The following is a 22949-nucleotide window of genomic DNA, read 5'->3' as shown; positions in this document are numbered from 1 at the left end:
ATTCCCCGCCTCTGATTCCCCATCTCTGATTCCCCACCTCTGATTCCCCGTGTCTGATTCCCTGCATCTGAATCCCCGCCTCTGATTCCCCGCCTCTGATTCCCTGCCACTGATTCCCCACCACTGATTCCCCACCTCTGATTCCCCATATCTTATTCCCCGCCTCTGTTTCCCCCGCTCTGATTCCCAGCCTCTGATTCCCCATATCTGATTCCCCGCCTCTGATTCCCCATATCTGATTCCCCGCCTCATTTTCCCCATATCTGCTTCGCCGCCTCTGATTCCCCAACTCTGATTCCCCGCCTCTGATTCCCCAGCTCTGATTTCCCGCCTCTGATTTCCGGCATCCGATTCCCTGCCTCTGATTCCCCGCCTCTGATTCCCCATCTCTGATTCCCCGCCTATGATTCCCCGCCTCTGTTTCCCCGCCTCTGATTCCCCGCCTCTGTTTCCCCATATCTGATTCCCCGCCTCTGATTCCCCAACTTTGATTCCCCTCCTCTAATTCGCCAGCTATGATTCCCCGCCTCTGATTCCCTGCGTCTGATTCCCTGCCTCTGATTCCCCTTCTCTGATTCACCACCTCTGAATCCCCACCTCTGATTCCCCATCTCTGATTCCGCACATCCGATTCCCTGCCTCTGATTCCCCGCCTCTGATTCCCCGCCTCTGATTCCCTGCCTCTGATTCGCAACCTCTAATTCCCCACCTCTGATTCCCCATATCTGATTCCCCGCCTCTGTTTCCCTGCCTCTGATTCCCGGCCTCTGATTCCCCAGCTCTGATTCCCCGCCTTTTATTCCCGGCCTCTGATTCCCTGCCACTGATTCCCCGCCCCTGATTCCCCACCTCTGATTCCCCATATCTGATTCCCCGCCTCTGTTTCCCCAGCTCTGATTCCCCACCTCTGATTCCCCAGCTCTGATTCCCTGCCACTGATTCCCTGCCCCTGATTCCCCACCTCTGATTCCCCACATCTGATTCCCCGCCTCTGTTTCCCCAGCTCTGATTCCCTGCCTCTGATTCCCTGCCCTGATTCCCCATCTCTGTTTCACCGCCTTTGATTCGCCACCTCTGATTCCCCATATCTGATTCCCCGCCTCTGATTCCCCGCCTCTGATTCCCTGCCTCTGATTCCCAACCTCTGATTCCACACCTCTCATTCCCCATATCTGATTCCCCGCCTCTATTTCCCCATATCTGATTCCCCGCCTCTGATTCCCCAACTCTGATTCCCCGCCTCTGATTCCCCAGCTCTGATTCCCTGCCTCTGATTCCTGGCGTCCGATTCCCTGCCTCTGATTCCCCGCCTCTGATTCCCCATCTCTGATTCCCCGCCTCTGATTCCCCGTGTCTGATTCCCTGCCTCTGATTCCCCGCCTCTGATTCCCCGCCTCTGATTCCCTGCCACTGATTCCCTACCCCTGATTCCCCACTTCTGATTCCCCATATCTGATTCCCCGCCTCTGTTTCCCCGCCTCTGATTCCCCGCCTCTGTTTCCCCATATCTGATTCCCTGCCTCTGATTCCCCAACTCTGATTCCCAGCCTCTGATTCCCCAGCTCTGAATCCCCGCATCTGATTCCCCGCATCTGATTCCCTGCCTCTGATTCCCCGCCTTGATTCCCCATCTCTGATTTACAACCTCTGATTCCCCACCTCTGATTCCCCATATCTGATTCCCCGCCTCTGTTTCCCCGACTCTGATTCCCCGCCTGTGATTCCCAATATCTGATTCCCCGGCTCTGATTGCCCACCTCAGATTCCCCGCCTCTGATTCGCCAGCTCTGATTCCCCGCCTCTGATTCCCCGCATCTGATTCCCTGCCTCTGATTCCCCGCCTCTGATTCCATATCTCTGATTCACCGCCTTTGATTCGCCACCTCTGATTCCCCATATCTGATTCCCCACCTCTGTTTCCCCGCCTCTGATTCCCCGCCTCTGATTCTCCATATCTCATTCCCCGCCTCTGAATCCCCATCTCTGATTCCCGGACTCTGATTCCCCACCTCTGATTCCCGGCCTCTTATTCCCAGCATTTGATTCCCGGCCTCTGATTCCCGGCCTCTGATTCCCCGCTTCTGATTCTGATTCCCTGCCTCTGATTCCCCATCTCTGATTCCGCACATCTGATTCCCTGCCTCTGATTCCCCACCTCTGATTCACCATATCTGATTCCCCACCTCTGATGCCCCAACTCTGATACCCCGCCTCTGATTCCCCAGCTCTGATTCCCCACCTCTGATTCCCTGCATCCGATTCCCCATGTCTGATTCACCGCCTCTGTTTCCCCGCCTCTAATTCCCCGCCTCTGTTTCCCCATATCTGATTCCCCGCCTCTGATTCCCCAGCTCTGATTCCCTGCCTCTGATTCCCCGCGTTCCATTCCCTGCCTCTGATTCCCCGCCTGTGATTCCCCATCTCTGATTCACCAGCTCTGATTCCCCACATCTGATTCCCTATATCTAATTCCCCGCCTCTGTTTACCCGCCTCTGATTCCCCGCCTCTGTTTCCCCATATCTGATTCCCCGCCTCTGAATCCCCAACTCTGATTCCCTGCCTCTGATTCACCAGCTCTGATTCCCCGCCTTTGATTCCCCCCGTCTGATTCCCAGCCTCTGAATCCCCGTGTCTGATTTCCTGCCTCTGATTCCCCGCCTCTGATTCCCCATCTCTGATTCACCGCCTCTGATTCCACACCTCTGATTCCCCATTTCTGATTCCGCACATCCGATTCCCTGCCTCTGATTCCCCGACTCTGATTCCCCACCTCTGATTCCCCAGCTCTTATTCCCCGCCTCTGATTCCCCGCGTCTGATTCCCTGCCTCTGATTCCCCGCCTCTGATTCCCCATCTCTGATTCCCCACCTCTGATTCCCCGTGTCTGATTCCCTGCCTCTGATTCCCCGCCTCTGATTCCCCGCCTCTGATTCCCTGCCACTGATTCCCCGCCCCTGATTCCCCACCTCTGATTCCCCATATCTTATTCCCCGCCTCTGTTTCCCCCCCTCTGATTCCCAGCCTCTGATTCCCCATATCTGATTCCCTGCCTCTGATTCCCCATATCTGATTCCCCGCCTCTATTTCCCCATATCTGCTTCGCCGCCTCTGATTCCCCAACTCTGATTCCCCGCCTCTGATTCCCCAGCTCTGATTTCCCGCCTCTGATTCCCGGCATCCGATTCCCTGCCTCTGATTCCCCGCCTCTGATTCCCCATATCTGATTCCCCGGCTCTTATTGCCCACCTCTGATTCCCCACCTCTGATTCGCCAGCTCTGATTCCCCGCCTCTGAATCCCCGCATCTGATTCCCTGCCTCTGATTCCCCGCCTCTGATTCCCCATCTCTGATTCACCGCCTTTGATTCGCCACCTCTGATTCCCCATATCTGAATCCCCACCTCTGTTTCCCCGCCTCTGATTCCCCGCCTCTGATTCTCCATATCTCATTCCCCGCCTCTGAATCCCCATCTCTGATTCCCGGACTCTGATTCCCCACCTCTGATTCCCGGCCTCTTATTCCCAGCATCTGATTCCCGGCCTCTGATTCCCGGCCTCTGATTCCCCGCTTCTGATTCTGATACCCTGCCTTTGATTCCCCATCTCTGATTCCGCACATCTGATTCCCTGCCTCTGAGTCCCCACCTCTGATTCCCCATATCTGATTCCCCGCCTCTGTTTCCCCGCCTCTGATTCCCCGCCTCTGTTTCCCCATATCTAATTCCCCACCTCCGATGCCCCAACTCTGATTCCCCGCCTCTGATTCCCCAGCTCTGATTCCCCGCCTCTGATTCCCCGCATCCGATTCCCCATGTCTGATTCCCCGCCTCTGTTTCCCCGCCTCTGATTCCCCGCCTCTGTTTCCCCATATCTGATTCCCCGCCTCTGATTCCCCAGCTCTGATTCCCTGCCTCTGATTCCCCGCGTTCTATTCCCTGCCTCTGATTCCCCGCCTGTGATTCCCCATCTCTGATTCACCACCTCTGATTCCCCACCTCTGATTCCCCATATCTAATTCCCCGCCTCTGTTTGCCCGCCTCTGATTCCCCGCCTCTGTTTCCCCATATCTGATTCCCCGCCTCTGAATCCCCAACTCTGATTCCCTGCCTCTGATTCACCAGCTCTGATTCCCCGCCTTTGATTCCCCCCGTCTGATTCCCAGCCTCTGAATCCCCGTGTCTGATTTCCTGCCTCAGATTACCCGCCTCTGATTCCCCATCTCTGATTCACCGCCTCTGATTCCCCTCCTCTGATTCCCCGCGTCTGATTCCCTGCCTCTGATTCCCCGCCTCTGATTCCCCGCGTCTGATTCCCTGCCTCTGATTCCCCGCGTCTGATTCCCTGCCTCTGATTCCCTGCCTCTGATTCCCTATCTCTGATTCCCCACCTCTGATTCCCCGTGTCTGATTCCCTGCCTCTGATTCCCCGCCTCTGATTCCCCGCCTCTGATTCCCTGCCACTGATTCCCCGCCCCTGATTCCCCACCTCTGATTCCCCATATCTTATTCCCCGCCTCTGTTTCCCCCCCTCTGATTCCCAGCCTCTGATTCCCCATATCTGATTCCCTGCCTCTGATTCCCCATATCTGATTCCCCGCCTCTATTTCCCCATATCTGCTTTGCAGCCTCTGATTCCCCAACTCTGATTCTCCGCCTCTGATTCCCCAGCTCTGATTTCCCGCCTCTGATTCCCGGCATCCGATTCCCTGCCTCTGATTCCCCGCCTCTGATTCCCCATCTCTGATTCCCCGCCTCTGATTCCCCGTGTCTGATTCCCTGCCTCTGATTCCCCGACTCTGATTCCCTGCGTCTGATTCCCTGCCACTGATTCCCTGCCCCTGATTCCCCACCTCTGATTCCCCATATCTGATTCCCCGCCTCTGTTTTCCTGCCTCTGATTCCCTGCCTCTGATTCCCCATATCTGATTCCCCGCCTCTGATTCCCCAACTCTGATTCTCCGCCTCTGATTCCCCAGCTCTGAATCCCCGCCTCTGATTCCCCGCGTCTGATTCCCTGCCTCTGATTCCCCGCCTCTGATTCCCCATCTGTGATTCACAACCTCTGATGCCCCACCTCTGATTCCCCATATCTGATTCCCCGCCTCTGTTTCCCCGCCTCTGATTCCCCATATCTGATTCCCCGCCTCTGATTGCCCACCTCTGATTCCCCTCGTCTGATTCCCTGCCTCTGATTCACCGCCTCTGATTCCCCATCTCTGGTTCACCACCTCTGATTCCCGGCTTCTGATTCCCCATCTCTGATTCCGCACATCCGATTCCCTGCCTATGATTCCCCACCTCTGATTCCTCGCCTCTGATTCCCCATATCTGATTCCCTGCCTCTGTTTCCCCGCCTCTGATTCCCCATATGTGATTCCCCACCTCTGTTTCCACGCCTCTGATTCCCCGCCTCTGTTTCCCCATCTCTGATTCACCGCCTTTGATTCGCCACCTCTGATTCCCCATATCTGATTCCCCACCTCTGTTTCCCCGCCTCTGATTCCCCGCCTCTGATTCTCCATATCTCATTCCCCGCCTCTGAATCCCCATCTCTGATTCCCGGACTCTGATTCCCCACCTCTGATTCCCGGCCTCTTATTCCCAGCATCTGATTCATGGCCTCTGATTCCCGGCCTCTAATTCCCCGCTTCTGATTCTGATTCCCTGCCTCTGATTCCCCGTCTCTGATTCCGCACATCTGATTCCCTGCCTCTGATTCCCCACCTCTGATTCCCCATATCTGATTCCCCGCCTCTGTTTCCCCGCCTCTGATTCCCCGCCTCTGTTTCCCCATATCTAATTCCCCACCTCTGATGCCCCAACTCTGATTCCCCGCCTCTGATTCCCCAGCTCTGATTCCCCACCTCTGATTCCCCGCATCCGATTCCCCATGTCTGATTCCCTGCCTCTGTTTCCCCGCCTCTGATTCCCCGCCTCTGTTTTCCCATATCTGATTCCCCGCCTCTAATTCCCAAGCTCTGATTCCCTGCCTCTGATTCCCCGCGTTCTATTCCCTGCCTCTGATTCCCCGCCTGTGATTCCCCATCTCTGATTCACCACCTCTGATTCCCCACCTCTGATTCCCCATATCTAATTCCCCGCCTCTGTTTGCCCGCCTCTGATTCCCCGCCTCTGTTTCCCCATATCTGATTCCCCGCCTCTGAATCCCCAACTCTGATTCCCTGCCTCTGATTCACCAGCTCTGATTCCCCGCCTTTGATTCCCCCCGTCTGATTCCCAGCCTCTGAATCCCCGTGTCTGATTTCCTGCCTCTGATTCCCCGCCTCTGATTCCCCATCTCTGATTCACCGCCTCTGATTCCCCACCTCTGATTCCCATCTCTGATTCCGCACATCCGATTCCCTGCCTCTGATTCCCCTACTCTGATTCCCCACCTCTGATTCCCCAGCTCTGATTCCCCGCCTCTGATTCCCCGCGTCTGATTCCCTGCCTCTGATTCCCTGCCACTGATTCCCCACCACTGATTCCCCACCTCTGATTCCCCATATCTTATTCCCCGCCTCTGTTTCCCCCGCTCTGATTCCCAGCCTCTGATTCCCCATATCTGATTCCCCGCCTCTGATTCCCCATATCTGATTCCCCGCCTCATTTTCCCCATATCTGCTTCGCTGCCTCTGATTCCCCAACTCTGATTCCCCGCCTCTGATTCCCCAGCTCTGATTTCCCGCCTCTGATTTCCGGCATCCGATTCCCTGCCTCTGATTCCCCGCCTCTGATTCCCCATCTCTGATTCCCCGCCTATGATTCCCCGCCTCTGTTTCCCCGCCTCTGATTCCCCGCCTCTGTTTCCCCATATCTGATTCCCCGCCTCTGATTCCCCAACTTTGATTCCCCTCCTCTAATTCGCCAGCTATGATTCCCCGCCTCTGATTCCCAGCGTCTGATTCCCTGCCTCTCATTCCCCTTCTCTGATTCACCACCTCTGAATCCCTACCTCTGATTCCCCATCTCTGATTCCGCACATCCGATTCCCTGCCTCTGATTCCCCGCCTCTGATTCCCCGCCTCTGATTCCCTGCCTCTGATTCCCCGACTCTGATTCCCCGCGTCTGATTCCCTGCCACTGATTCCCTGCCCCTGATTCCCCACCTCTGATTCCCCATATCTGATTCCCCGCCTCTGTTTTCCTGCCTCTGATTCCCTGCCTCTGATTCCCCATATCTGATTCCCCGCCTCTGATTCCCCAACTCTGATTCTCCGCCTCTGATTCCCCAGCTCTGAATCCCCGCCTCTGATTCCCCGCGTCTGATTCCCTGCCTCTGATTCCCCGCCTCTGATTCCCCATCTGTGATTCACAACCTCTGATGCCCCACCTCTGATTCCCCATATCTGATTCCCCGCCTCTGTTTCCCCGCCTCTGATTCCCCATATCTGATTCCCCGCCTCTGATTGCCCACCTCTGATTCCCCTCGTCTGATTCCCTGCCTCTGATTCACCGCCTCTGATTCCCCATCTCTGGTTCACCACCTCTGATTCCCGGCTTCTGATTCCCCATCTCTGATTCCGCACATCAGATTCCCTGCCTATGATTCCCCACCTCTGATTCCTCGCCTCTGATTCCCCATATCTGATTCCCTGCCTCTGTTTCCCCGCCTCTGATTCCCCGCCTCTGTTTCCCCATCTCTGATTCACCGCCTTTGATTCGCCACCTCTGATTCCCCATATCTGATTCCCCGCCTCTGATTCTCCATATCTCATTCCCCGCCTCTGAATCCCCATCTCTGATTCCCGGACTCTGATTCCCCACCTCTGATTCCCGGCCTCTTATTCCCAGCATCTGATTCATGGCCTCTGATTCCCGGCCTCTAATTCCCCGCTTCTGATTCTGATTCCCTGCCTCTGATTACCCATCTCTGATTCCGCACATCTGATTCCCTGCCTCTGATTCCCCACCTCTGATTCCCCATATCTGATTCCCCGCCTCTGTTTCCCCGCCTCTGATTCCCCGCCTCTGTTTCCCCATATCTAATTCCCCACCTCTGATGCCCCAACTCTGATTCCCCGCCTCTGATTCCCCAGCTCTGATTCCCCACCTCTGATTCCCCGCATCCGATTCCCCATGTCTGATTCCCTGCCTCTGTTTCCCCGCCTCTGATTCCCCGCCTCTGTTTTCCCATATCTGATTCCCCGCCTCTAATTCCCCAGCTCTGATTCCCTGCCTCTGATTCCCCGCGTTCTATTCCCTGCCTCTGATTCCCCGCCTGTGATTCCCCATCTCTGATTCACCACCTCTGATTCCCCACCTCTGATTCCCCATATCTAATTCCCCGCCTCTGTTTGCCCGCCTCTGATTCCCCGCCTCTGTTTCCCCATATCTGATTCCCCGCCTCTGAATCCCCAACTCTGATTCCCTGCCTCTGATTCACCAGCTCTGATTCCCCGCCTTTGATTCCCCCCGTCTGATTCCCAGCCTCTGAATCCCCGTGTCTGATTTCCTGCCTCTGATTCCCCGCCTCTGATTCCCCATCTCTGATTCACCGCCTCTGATTCCCCACCTCTGATTCCCATCTCTGATTCCGCACATCCGATTCCCTGCCTCTGATTCCCCGACTCTGATTCCCCACCTCTGATTCCCCAGCTCTGATTCCCCGCCTCTGATTCCCCGCGTCTGATTCCCTGCCTCTGATTCCCTGCCACTGATTCCCCACCACTGATTCCCCACCTCTGATTCCCCATATCTTATTCCCCGCCTCTGTTACCCCCGCTCTGATTCCCAGCCTCTGATTCCCCATATCTGATTCCCCGCCTCTGATTCCCCATATCTGATTCCCCGCCTCATTTTCCCCATATCTGCTTCGCCGCCTCTGATTCCCCAACTCTGATTTCCTGCCTCTGATTTCCGGCATCCGATTCCCTGCCTCTGATTCCCCGACTCTGATTCCCCATCTCTGATTCCCCGCCTATGATTCCCCGCCTCTGTTTCCCCGCCTCTGATTCCCCGCCTCTGTTTCCCCATATCTGATTCCCCACCTCTGATTCCCCAACTTTGATTCCCCTCCTCTAATTCGCCAGCTATGATTCCCCGCCTCTGATTCCCTGCGTCTGATTCCCTGCCTCTGATTCCCCTTCTCTGATTCACCACCTCTGAATCCCCACCTCTGATTCCCCATCTCTGATTCCGCACATCCGATTCCCTGCCTCTGATTCCCCGCCTCTGATTCCCAGCCTCTGATTCCCTGCCTCTGATTCGCAACTTCTAATTCCCCACCTCTGATTCCCCATATCTGATTCCCCGCCTCTGTTTCCCTGCCTCTGATTCCCGGCCTCTGATTCCCCAGCTCTGATTCCCCGCCTTTTATTCACGGCCTCTGATTCCCTGCCACTGATTCCCCGCCCCTGATTCCCCACCTCTGATTCCCCATATCTGATTCCCCGCCTCTGTTTCCCCAGCTCTGATTCCCCACCACTGATTCCCCAGCTCTGATTCCCTGCCACTGATTCCCCGCCCCAGATTCCCCACCTCTGATTCCCCATATCTGATTCCCCGCCTCTGTTTCCCCAGCTCTGATTCCCTGCCTCTGATTCCCTGCCCTGATTCCCCATCTCTGTTTCACCGCCTTTGATTCGCCACCTCTGATTCCCCATATCTGATTCCCCGCCTCTGTTTCCCCGCCTCTGATTCCCTGCCTCTGATTCCCTGACCTGATTGCCCATCTCTGTTTCACCGCCTTTGATTCGCCACCTCTGATTCCCCATATCTGATTCCCCGCCTCTGTTTCCCCGCCTCTGATTCCCTGCCTCTGATTCCCAACCTCTGATTCCACACCTCTCATTCCCCATATCTGATTCCCCGCCTCTATTTCCCCATATCTGATTCCCCGCCTCTGATTCCCCAACTCTGATTCCCCGCCTCTGATTCCCCAGCTCTGATTCCCCGCCTCTGATTCCCGGCGTCCGACTCCCTGCCTCTGATTCCCCGCCTCTGATTCCCCATCTCTGATTCCCCGCCTCTGATTCCCCGTGTCTGATTCCCTGCCTCTGATTCCCCGCCTCTGATTCCCCGCCTCTGATTCCCTGCCACTGATTCCCTGCCCCTGATTCCCCACTTCTGATTCCCCATATCTGATTCCCCGCCTCTGTTTCCCCGCCTCTGATTCCCCGCCTCTGTTTCCCCATATCTGATTCCCTGCCTCTGATTCCCCAACTCTGATTCCCAGCCTCTGATTCCCCAGCTCTGAATCCCCGCCTCTGATTCCCCGCGTCTGATTCCCTGCCTCTGATTCCCCGCCTTGATTCCCCATCTCTGATTTACAACCTCTGATTCCCCACCTCTGATTCCCCATATCTGATTCCCCGCCTCTGTTTCCCCGCCTCTGATTCCCCGCCTCTAATTCCCCATATCTGATTCCCCGGCTCTGATTGCCCACCTCTGATTCCCCGCCTCTGATTCGCCAGCTCTGATTCCCCGCCTCTGATTCCCCGCATCTGATTCCCTGCCTCTGATTCCCCGCCTCTGATTCCCCATCTCTGATTCACCGCCTTTGATTCGCCACCTCTGATTCCCCATATCTGATTCCCCACCTCTGTTTCCCCGCCTCTGATTCCCCGCCTCTGATTCTCCATATCTCATTCCCCGCCTCTGAATCCCCCTCTCGGATTCCCGGACTCTGATTCCCCACCTCTGATTCCCGGCCTCTTATTCCCAGCATTTGATTCCCGGCCTCTGATTCCCGGCCTCTGATTCCCCGCTTCTGATTCTGATTCCCTGCCTCTGATTCCCCATCTCTGATTCCGCACATCTGATTCCCTGCCTCTGATTCCCCGCCTCTGATTCCCCATATCTGATTCCCCGCCTCTGTTTCCCCGCCTCTGATTCCCCGCCTCTGTTTCCCCATATCTAATTCCCCACCTCTGATGCCCCAACTCTGATTCCCCGCCTCTGATTCCCCAGCTCTGATTCCCCACCTCTCATTCCCTGCATCCGATTCCCCATGTCTGATTCCCCGCCTCTGTTTCCCCGCCTCTGATTCCCCGCCTCTGTTTCCCCATATCTGATTCCCCGCCTCTGATTCCCCAGCTCTGATTCCCTGCCTCTGATTCCCCGCGTTCCATTCCCTGCCTCTGATTCCCCGCCTGTGATTCCCCATCTCTGATTCACAACCTCTGATTCCCCACCTCTGATTCCCCATATCTAATTCCCCGCCTCTGTTTCCCCATATCTGATTCCCCACCTCTGATTCCCCAACTTTGATTCCCCTCCTCTAATTCGCCAGCTATGATTCCCCGCCTCTGATTCCCTGCGTCTGATTCCCTGCCTCTGATTCCCCTTCTCTGATTCACCACCTCTGAATCCCCACCTCTGATTCCCCATCTCTGATTCCGCACATCCAATTCCCTGCCTCTGATTCCCCGCCTCTGATTCCCAGCCTCTGATTCCCTGCCTCTGATTCGCAACCTCTAATTCCCCACCTCTGATTCCCCATATCTGATTCCCCGCCTCTGTTTCCCTGCCTCTGATTCCCGGCCTCTGATTCCCCATCTCTGATTCCCCGCCTTTTATTCACGGCCTCTGATTCCCTGCCACTGATTCCCCGCCCCTGATTCCCCACCTCTGATTCCCCATATCTGATTCCCCGCCTCTGTTTCCCCAGCTCTGATTCCCCACCTCTGATTCCCCAGCTCTGATTCCCTGCCACTGATTCCCCGCCCCTGATTCCCCACCTCTGATTCCCGATATCTGATTCCCCGCCTCTCTTTCCCCAGCTCTGATTCCCTGCCTCTGATTCCCTGCCCTGATTCCCCATCTCTGTTTCACCGCCTTTGATTCGCCACCTCTGATTCCCCATATCTGATTCCCCGCCTCTGTTTCCCCGCCTCTGATTCCCTGCCTCTGATTCCCTGACCTGATTCCCCATCTCTGTTTCACCGCCTTTGATTCGCCACCTCTGATTCCCCATATCTGATTCCCCGCCTCTGTTTCCCCGCCTCTGATTCCCTGCCTCTGATTCCCAACCTCTGATTCCACACCTCTCATTCCCCATATCTGATTCCCCGCCTCTATTTCCCCATATCTGAGTCCCCGCCTCTGATTCCCCAACTCTGATTCCCCGCCTCTGATTCACCAGCTCTGATTGCCCGCCTCTGATTCCCGGCGTCCGACTCCCTGCCTCTGATTCCCCGCCTCTGATTCCCCATCTCTGATTCCCCGCCTCTGATTCCCCGTGTCTGATTCCCTGCCTCTGATTCCCCGCCTCTGATTCCCAGCCTCTGATTCCCTGCCACTGATTCCCTGCCCCTGATTCCCCACTTCTGATTCCCCATATCTGATTCCCCGCCTCTGTTTCCCCACCTCTGATTCCCCGCCTCTGTTTCCCCATATCTGACTCCCTGCCTCTGATTCCCCAACTCTGATTCCCAGCCTCTGATTCCCCAGCTCTGAATCCCCGCCTCTGATTCCGCGCGTCTGATTCCCTGCCTCTGATTCCCCGCCTTGATTTCCCATCTCTGATTTACAACCTCTGATTCCCCACCTCTGATTCCCCATATCTGATTCCCCGCCTCTGTTTCCCCGCCTCTGATTCCCCGCCTCTGATTCCCCATATCTGATTCCCCGGCTCTGATTGCCCACCTCTGATTCCCCGCCTCTGATTCGCCAGCTCTGATTCCCCGCCTCTGATTCCCCGTATCTCATTCCCTGCCTCTGATTCCCCGCCTCTGATTCCCCATCTCTGATTCACCGCCTTTGATTCGCCACCTCTGATTCCCCATATCTGATTCCCCACCTCTGTTTCCCCGCCTCTGATTCCCCGCCTCTGATTCTCCATATCTCATTCCCCGCCTCTGAATCCCCATCTCTGATTCCGGGACTCTGATTCCCCACCTCTGATTCCCGGCCTCTTATTCCCAGCATTTGATTCCCGGCCTCTGATTCCCGGCCTCTGATTCCCCTCTTCTGATTCTGATTCCCTGCCTGTGATTCCCCATCTCTGATTCCGCACATCTGATTCCCTGCCTCTGATTCGCCACCTCTGATTCCCCAGATCTGATTCCCCGCCTCTGTTTCCCCGCCTCTGATTCCCCGCCTCTGTTTCCCCATATCTAATTCCCCACCTCTGATGCCCCAACTCTGATTCCCCGCCTCTGATTCCCCAGCTCTGATTCCCCACCTCTGATTCCCTGCATCCGATTCCCCATGTCTGATTCCCCGCCTCTGTTTCCCCGCCTCTGATTCCCCGCCTCTGTTTCCCCATATCTGATTCCCCGCCTCTGATTCCCCAGCTCTGATTCCCTGCCTCTGATTCCCCGCGTTCCATTCCCTGCCTCTGATTCCCCGCCTGTGATTCCCGATCTCTGATTCACCACCTCTGATTCCCCACCTCTGATTCCCCATATCTAATTCCCCGCCTCTGTTTGCCCGCCTCTGATTCCCCGCCTCTGTTTCCCCATATCTGATTCCCCGCCTCTGAATCCCCAACTCTGATTCCCTGCCTCTGATTCACCAGCTCTGATTCCCCGCCTTTGATTCCCCCCGTCTGATCTCCAGCCTCTGAATCCCCGTGTCTGATTTCCTGCCTCTGATTCCCCGCCTCTGATTCCCCATCTCTGATTCACCTCCTCTGATTCCCCACCTCTGATTCCCCATTTCTGATTCCGCACATCCGATTCCCTGCCTCTGATTCCCCGACTCTGATTCCCCACCACTGATTCCCCAGCTCTTATTCCCCGCCTCTGAATCCCCGCGTCTGATTCCCTGCCTCTGATTCCCCGCCTCTGATTCCCCATCTCTGATTCCCCACCTCTGATTCCCCGTGTCTGATTCCCTGCCTCTGATTCCCCGCCTCTGACTCCCCGCCTCTGATTCCCTGCCACTGATTCCCCGCCCCTGATTCCCCACCTCTGATTCCCCATATCTTATTCCCCGCCTCTGTTTCCCCCCCTCTGATTCCCAGCCTCTGATTCCCCATATCTGATTCCCTGCCTCTGATTCCCCATATCTGATTCCCCGCCTCTATTTCCCCATATCTGCTTCGCCGCCTCTGATTCCCCAACTCTGATTCCCCGCCTCTGATTCCCCAACTCTGATTCTCCGCCTCTGATTCCCCAGCACTGAATCCCCGCCTCTGATTCCCCGCGTCTGATTCCCTGCCTCTGATTCCCCGCCTCTGATTCCCCATCTGTGATTCACAACCTCTGATGCCCCACCTCTGATTCCCCATATCTGATTCCCCGCCTCTGTTTCCCCGCCTCTGATTCCCCATATCTGATTCCCCGCCTCTGATTGCCCACCTCTGATTCCCCTCGTCTGATTCCCTGCCTCTGATTCACCGCCTCTGATTCCCCATCTCTGGTTCACCACCTCTGATTCCCGGCTTCTGATTCCCCATCTCTGATTCCGCACATCCGATTCCCTGCCTATGATTCCCCACCTCTGATTCCTCGCCTCTGATTCCCCATATCTGATTCCCTGCCTCTGTTTCCCCGCCTCTTATTCCCCATATGTGATTCCCCACCTCTGTTTCCACGCCTCTGATTCCCCGCCTCTGTTTCCCCATCTCTGATTCACCGCCTTTGATTCGCCACCTCTGATTCCCCATATCTAATTCCCCGCCTCTGATTCTCCATATCTCATTCCCCGCCTCTGAATCCCCATCTCTGATTCCCGGACTCTGATTCCCCACCTCTGATTCCCGGCCTCTTATTCCCAGCATCTGATTCATGGCCTCTGATTCCCGGCCTCTAATTCCCCGCTTCTGATTCTGATTCCCTGCCTCTGATTACCCATCTCTGATTCCGCACATCTGATTCCCTGCCTCTAATTCCCCACCTCTGATTCCCCATATCTGATTCCCCGCCTCTGTTTCCCCGCCTCTGATTCCCCGCCTCTGTTTCCCCATATCTAATTCCCCACCTCTGATGCCCCAACTCTGATTCCCCGCCTCTGATTCCCCAGCTCTGATTCCCCACCTCTGATTCCCCGCATCCGATTCCCCATGTCTGATTCCCTGCCTCTGTTTCCCCATCTCTGATTCCCGGACTCTGATTCCCCACCTCTGATTTCCGGCCTCTTATTCCCAGCATCTGATTCATGGCCTCTGATTCCCGGCCTCTAATTCCCCGCTTCTGATTCTGATTCCCTGCCTCTGATTACCCATCTCTGATTCCGCACATCTGATTCCCTGCCTCTGATTCCCCACCTCTGATTCCCCATATCTGATTCCCCGCCTCTGTTTCCCCGCCTCTGATTCCCCGCCTCTGTTTCCCCATATCTAATTCCCCACCTCTGATGCCCCAACTCTGATTCCCCGCCTCTGATTCCCCAGCTCTGATTCCCCACCTCTGATTCCCCGCATCCGATTCCCCATGTCTGATTCCCTGCCTCTGTTTCCCCGCCTCTGATTCCCCGCCTCTGTTTTCCCATATCTGATTCCCCGCCTCTAATTCCCCAGCTCTGATTCCCTGCCTCTGATTCCCCGCGTTCTATTCCCTGCCTCTGATTCCCCGCCTGTGATTCCCCATCTCTGATTCACCACCTCTGATTCCCCACCTCTGATTCCCCATATCTAATTCCCCGCCTCTGTTTGCCCGCCTCTGATTCCCCGCCTCTGTTTCCCCATATCTGATTCCCCGCCTCTGAATCCCCAACTCTGATTCCCTGCCTCTGATTCACCAGCTCTGATTCCCCGCCTTTGATTCCCCCCGTCTGATTCCCAGCCTCTGAATCCCCGTGTCTGATTTCCTGCCTCTGATTCCCCGCCTCTGATTCCCCATCTCTGATTCACCGCCTCTGATTCCCCACCTCTGATTCCCATCTCTGATTCCGCACATCCGATTCCCTGCCTCTGATTCCCCGACTCTGATTCCCCACCTCTGATTCCCCAGCTCTGATTCCCCGCCTCTGATTCCCCGCGTCTGATTCCCTGCCTCTGATTCCCTGCCACTGATTCCCCACCACTGATTCCCCACCTCTGATTCCCCATATCTTATTCCCCGCCTCTGTTTCCCCCGCTCTGATTCCCAGCCTCTGATTCCCCATATCTGATTCCCCGCCTCTGATTCCCCATATCTGATTCCCCGCCTCATTTTCCCCATATCTGCTTCGCCGCCTCTGATTCCCCAACTCTGATTTCCCGCCTCTGATTTCCGGCATCCGATTCCCTGCCTCTGATTCCCCGCCTCTGATTCCCCATCTCTGATTCCCCGCCTATGATTCCCCGCCTCTGTTTCCCCGCCTCTGATTCCCCGCCTCTGTTTCCCCATATCTGATTCCCCACCTCTGATTCCCCAACTTTGATTCCCCTCCTCTAATTCGCCAGCTATGATTCCCCGCCTCTGATTCCCTGCGTCTGATTTCCTGCCTCTGATTCCCCTTCTCTGATTCACCACCTCTGAATCCCCACCTCTGATTCCCCATCTCTGATTCCGCACATCCGATTCCCTGCCTCTGATTCCCCGCCTCTGATTCCCAGCCTCTGATTCCCTGCCTCTGATTCGCAACCTCTAATTCCCCACCTCTGATTCCCCATATCTGATTCCCCGCCTCTGTTTCCCTGCCTCTGATTCCCGGCCTCTGATTCCCCAGCTCTGATTCCCCGCCTTTTATTCACGGCCTCTGATTCCCTGCCACTGATTCCCCGCCCCTGATTCCCCACCTCTGATTCCCCATATCTGATTCCCCGCCTCTGTTTCCCCAGCTCTGATTCCCCACCTCTGATTCCCCAGCTCTGATTCCCTGCCACTGATTCCCCGCCCCTGATTCCACACCTCTGATTCCCCATATCTGATTCCCCGCCTCTGTTTCCCCAGCTCTGATTCCCTGCCACTGATTCCCCGCCCCTGATTCCCCACCTCTGATTCCCCATACCTGATTCCCCGCCTCTGTTTCCCCGCCTCTGATTCCCTGCCTCTGATTCCCTGACCTGATTCCCCATCTCTGTTTCACCGCCTTTGATTCCACACCTCTCATTCCCCATATCTGATTCCCCGCCTCTATTTCCCCATATCTGATTCCCCGCCTCTGATTCCCCAACTCTGATTCCCCGCCTCTGATTCCCCAGCTCTGATTCCCCGCCTCTGATTCCCGGCGTCCGACTCCCTGCCTCTGATTCCCCGCCTCTGATTCCCCATCTCTGATTCCCCGCCTCTGATTCCCCGTGTCTGATTGCCTGCCTCTGATTCCCCGCCTCTGATTCCCCGCCTCTGATTCCCTGCCTCTGATTCCCTGCCCCTGATTCCCCACTTCTGATTCCCCATATCTGATTCCCCGCCTCTGTTTCCCCGCCTCTGATTCCCCGCCTCTGTTTCCCCATATCTGATTCCCTGCCTCTGATTCCCCAACTCTGATTCCCAGCCTCTGATTCCCCAGCTCTGAATCCCCGCCTCTGATTCCCCGCGTCTGATTCCCTGCCTCTGATTCCCCGCCTTGATTCCCCATCTCTGATTTACAACCTCTGATTCCCCACCTCTGATTCCCCATATCTGATTCCCCGCCTCTGTTTCCCCGCCTCTGATTCCCCGCCTCTAATTCCCCGCCTCTGATTCGCCAGCTCTGATTCCCCACCTCTGATTCCCCGCATCTGATTCCCTGCCTCTGATTCCCCGCCTCTGATTCCCCATCTCTGATTCACCGCCTTTGATTCGCCACCTCTGATTCCCCATATCTGATTCCCCACCTCTGTTTCCCCGCCTCTGATTCCCCGCCTCTGAATCTCCATATCTCATTCCCCGCCTCTGAATCCCCCTCTCTGATTCCCGGACTCTGATTCCCCACCTCTGATTCCCGGCCTCTTATTCCCAGCATTTGATTCCCGGCCTCTGATTCCCGGCCTCTGATTCCCCGCTTCTGATTCTGATTCCCTGCCTCTGATTCCCCATCTCTGATTCCGCACATCTGATTCCCTGCCTCTGATTCCCCGCCTCTGATTCCCCATATCTTATTCCCCGCCTCTGCTTCCCCGCCTCTGATTCCCCGCCTCTGTTTCCCCATATCTAATTCCCCACCTCTGATGCCCCAACACTGATTCCCCGCCTCTGATTCCCCAGCTCTGATTCCCCACCTCTGATTCCCTGCATCCGATTCCCCATGTCTGATTCCCCGCCTCTGTTTCCCCGCCTCTGATTCCCCGCCTCTGTTTCCCCATATCTGATTCCCCGCCTCTGATTCCCCAGCTCTGATTCCCTGCCTCTGATTCCCCGCGTTCCATTCCCTGCCTCTGATTCCCCGCCTGTGATTCCTCATCTCTGATTCACAACCTCTGATTCCCCACCTCTGATTCCCCATATCTAATTCCCCGCCTCTGTTTGCCCGCCTCTGATTCCCTGCCTCTGATTCCCCGCCTCTGATTCCCCATCTCTGATTCCCCACCTCTGATTCCCCGTGTCTGATTCCCTGCCTCTGAATCCCCGCCTCTGATTCCCCGCCTCTGATTCCCTGCCACTGATTCCCCACCACTGATTCCCCACCTCTGATTCCCCATATCTTATTCCCCGCCTCTGTTTCCCCGCTCTGATTCCCAGCCTCTGATTCCCCATATCTGATTCCCCGCCTCTGATTCCCCGCCTCTGATTCCCCAGCTCTGATTTCCCGCCTCTGATTTCCGGCATCCGATTCCCTGCCTCTGATTCCCCGCCTCTGATTCCCCATCTCTGATTCCCCGCCTATGATTCCCCGCCTCTGTTTCCCCGCCTCTGATTCCCCGCCTCTGTTTCCCCATATCTGATTCCCCACCTCTGATTCCCCAACTTTGATTCCCCTCCTCTAATTCGCCAGCTATGATTCCCCGCCTCTGATTCCCTGCGTCTGATTCCCTGCCTCTGATTCCCCTTCTCTGATTCACCAACTCTGATTCCCCGCCTCTGATTCCCCAGCTCTGATTTCCCGCCTCTGATTCCCGGCATCCGATTCCCTGCCTCTGATTCCCCGTCTCTGATTCCCCGCCTCTGATTCCCCATCTCTGATTTCCCGCCTCTGATTCCCCGTGTCTGATTCCCTGCCTCTGATTCCCCGCCTCTGATTCCCCATATCTGATTCCCCGCCTCTGTTTTCCCGCCTCTGATTCCCTGCCTCTGATTCCCCATATCAGATTCCCCGCCTCTGATTCCCCAACTCTGATTCACAGCCTCTGATTCCCCAGCTCTGAATCCCCGCCTCTGATTCCCCACGTCTGATTCCCTGCCTCTGATTCCCCGCCTCTGATTCCCCGCCTCTGATTCCCAGCCTCTGATTCCCTGCCTCTGATTCGCATCCTCTAATTCCCCACCTCTGATTCCCCATATCTGATTCCCCGCCTCTGTTTCCCTGCCTCTGATTCCCGGCCTCTGATTCCCCAGCTCTGATTCCCCGCCTTTTATTCACGGCCTCTGATTCCCTGCCACTGATTCCCCGCCCCTGATTCCCCACCTCTGATTCCCCATATCTGATTCCCCGCCTCTGTTTCCCCAGCTCTGATTCCCCACCTCTGTTTCCCCATATCTGACTCCCTGCCTCTGATTCCCCAACTCTGATTCCCAGCCTCTGATTCCCCAGCTCTGAATCCCCGCCTCTGATTCCCCGCGTCTGATTCCCTGCCTCTGATTCCCCGCCTTGATTTCCCATCTCTGATTTACAACCTCTGATTCCCCACCTCTGATTCCCCATATCTGATTCCCCGCCTCTGTTTCCCCGCCTCTGATTCCCCGCCTCTGATTCCCCATATCTGATTCCCCGGCTCTGATTGCCCACCTCTGATTCCCCGCCTCTGATTCGCCAGCTCTGATTCCCCGCCTCTGATTCCCCGTATCTGATTCCCTGCCTCTGATTCCCCGCCCCTGATTCCCCATCTCTGATTCACCGCCTTTGATTCGCCACCTCTGATTCCCCATATCTGATTCCCCACCTCTGTTTCCCCGCCTCTGATTCCCCGCCTCTGAATCCCCATCTCTGATTCCGGGACTCTGATTCCCCACCTCTGATTCCCGGCCTCTTATTCCCAGCATTTGATTCCCGGCCTCTGATTCCCGGCCTCTGATTCCCCTCTTCTGATTCTGATTCCCTGCCTGTGATTCCCCATCTCTGATTCCGCACATCTGATTCCCTGCCTCTGATTCGCCACCTCTGATTCCCCATATCTGATTCCCCGCCTCTGTTTCCCCGCCTCTGATTCCCCGCCTCTGTTTCCCCATATCTAATTCCCCACCTCTGATGCCCCAACTCTGATTCCCCATATCTAATTCCCCGCCTCTGTTTGCCCGCCTCTGATTCCCCGCCTCTGTTTCCCCATATCTGATTCCCCGCCTCTGAATCCCCAACTCTGATTCCCTGCCTCTGATTCACCAGCTCTGATTCCCCGCCTTTGATTCCCCCCGTCTGATCTCCAGCCTCTGAATCCCCGTGTCTGATTTCCTGCCTCTGATTCCCCGCCTCTGATTCCCCATCTCTGATTCACCGCCTCTGATTCCCCACCTCTGATTCCCCATTTCTGATTCCGCACATCCGTTTCCCTGCCTCTGATTCCCCGACTCTGATTCCCCACCTCTGATTCCCCAGCTCTTCTTCCCCGCCTCTGATTCCCCGCGTCTGATTCCCTGCCTCTGATTCCCCGCCTCTGATTCCCCATCTCTGATTCCCCACCTCTGATTCCCCGTGTCTGATTCCCTGCCTCTGATTCCCCGCCTCTGATTCCCCGCCTCTGATTCCCTGCCACTGATTCCCCGCCCCTGATTCCCCACATCTGATTCCCCATATCTTATTCCCCGCCTCTGTTTCCCCCCCTCTGATTCCCAGCCTCTGATTCCCCAACTCTGATTCCCCGCCTCTGATTCCCCAGCTCTGATTTCCCGCCTCTGATTCCCGGCATCCGATTCCCTGCCTCTGATTCCCCGCCTCTGATTCCCCATATCTGATTCCCCGGCTCTGATTGCCCACCTCTGATTCCCCGCCTCTGATTCCCTGCCTCTGATTCGCAACCTCTAATTCCCCACCTCTGATTCCCCATATCTGATTCCCCGCCTCTGTTTCCCTGCCTCTGATTCCCGGCCTCTGATTCCCTAGCTCTGATACCCCGCCTTTTATTCCCGGCCTCTGATTCCCTGCCACTGATTCCCCGCTCCTGATTCCCCACCTCTGATTCCCCATATCTGATTCCCCGCCTCTGTTTCCCCAGCTCTGATTCCCCACCTCTGATTCCCCAGCTCTGATTCCCTGCCACTGATTCCCCGCCCCTGATTCCCCACCTCTGATTCCCCATATCTGATTCCCCGCGTCTGTTTCCCCAGCTCTGATTCCCCACCTCTGTTTCCCCAGCTCTGATTCCCTGCCTCTGATTCCCTGCCCTGATTCCCCATCTCTGTTTCACCGCCTTTGATTCGCCACCTCTGATTCCCCATATCTGATTCCCCGCCTCTGTTTCCCCGCCTCTGATTCCCTGCATCTGATTCCCAACCTCTGATTCCACACCTCTCATTCCCCATATCTGATTCCCCGCCTCTATTTCCCCATATCTGATTCCCCGCCTCTGATTCCCCAACTCTGATTCCCCGCCTCTGATTCCCCAGCTCTGATTCCCCGCCTCTGATTCCCGGCGTCCGATTCCCTGCCTCTGATTCCCCGCCTCTGATTCCCCATCTCTGATTCCCAGCCTCTGATTCCCCGTGTCTGATTCCCTGCCTCTGATTCCCGGCCTCTGATTCCCCGCCTCTGATTCCCTGCCACTGATTCCCTGCCCCTGATTCCCCACTTCTGATTCCCCATATCTGATTCCCCGCCTCTGTTTCCCCGCCTCTGATTCCCCGCCTCTGGTTCCCCATATCTGATTCCCTGCCTCTGATTCCCCAACTCTGATTCCCCGCCTCAGATTCCCCAGCTTGAATCCCCGCCTCTGATTCCCCGTGTCTGATTCCCTGCCTCTGATTCCCCGCCTTGATTCCCCATCTCTGATTTACAACCTCTGATTCCCCACCTCTGATTCCCCATATCCGATTCTCCGCCTCTGTTTCCCCGCCTCTGATTCCCCACCTCTGATTCCCGGCCTCTTATTCCCAGCATTTGATTCCCGGCCTCTGATTCCCGGCCTCTGATTCCCCGCTTCTGATTCTGATTCCCTGCCTCTGATTCCCCATCTCTGATTCCGCACATCTGATTCCCTGCCTCTGATTCCCCACCTCTGATTCCCCATATCTGATTCCCCGCCTCTGTTTCCCCGCCTCTGATTCCCCGCCTCTGATTCCCCATATCTGATTCCCCGGCTCTGATTGCCCACCTCTGATTCCCCGCCTCTGATTCGCCAGCTCTGATTCCCCGCCTCTGATTCCCCGTATCTGATTCCCTGCCTCTGATTCCCCGCCCCTGATTCCCCATCTCTGATTCACCGCCTTTGATTCGCCACCTCTGATTCCCCATATCTGATTCCCCACCTCTGTTTCCCCGCCTCTGATTCCCCGCCTCTGATTCTCCATATCTCATTCCCCGCCTCTGAATCCCCATCTCTGATTCCGGGACTCTGATTCCCCACCTCTGATTCCCGGCCTCTTATTCCCAGCATTTGATTCCCGGCCTCTGATTCCCGTCCTCTGATTCCCCTCTTCTGATTCTGATTCCCTGCCTGTGATTCCCCATCTCTGATTCCGCACATCTGATTCCCTGCCTCTGATTCGCCACCTCTGATTCCCCATATCTGATTCCCCGCCTCTGTTTCCCCGCCTCTGATTCCCCGCCTCTGTTTCCCCATATCTAATTCCCCACCTCTGATGCCCCAACTCTGATTCCCCATATCTAATTCCACGCCTCTGTTTGCCCGCCTCTGATTCCCCGCCTCTGTTTCCCCATATCTGATTCCCCGCCTCTGAATCCCCAACTCTGATTCCCTGCCTCTGATTCACCAGCTCTGATTCCCCGCCTTTGATTCCCCCCGTCTGATCTCCAGCCTCTGAATCCCCGTGTCTGATTTCCTGCCTCTGATTCCCCGCCTCTGATTCCCCATCTCTGATTCACCGCCTCTTATTCCCCACCTCTGATTCC

Source organism: Narcine bancroftii, chromosome 8, assembly GCF_036971445.1.
Source record: "Narcine bancroftii isolate sNarBan1 chromosome 8, sNarBan1.hap1, whole genome shotgun sequence".
In the NCBI taxonomy this organism is placed as follows: Eukaryota; Metazoa; Chordata; class Chondrichthyes; order Torpediniformes; family Narcinidae; genus Narcine; species Narcine bancroftii.
Note: the sequence above shows the minus strand (reverse complement) of the source record.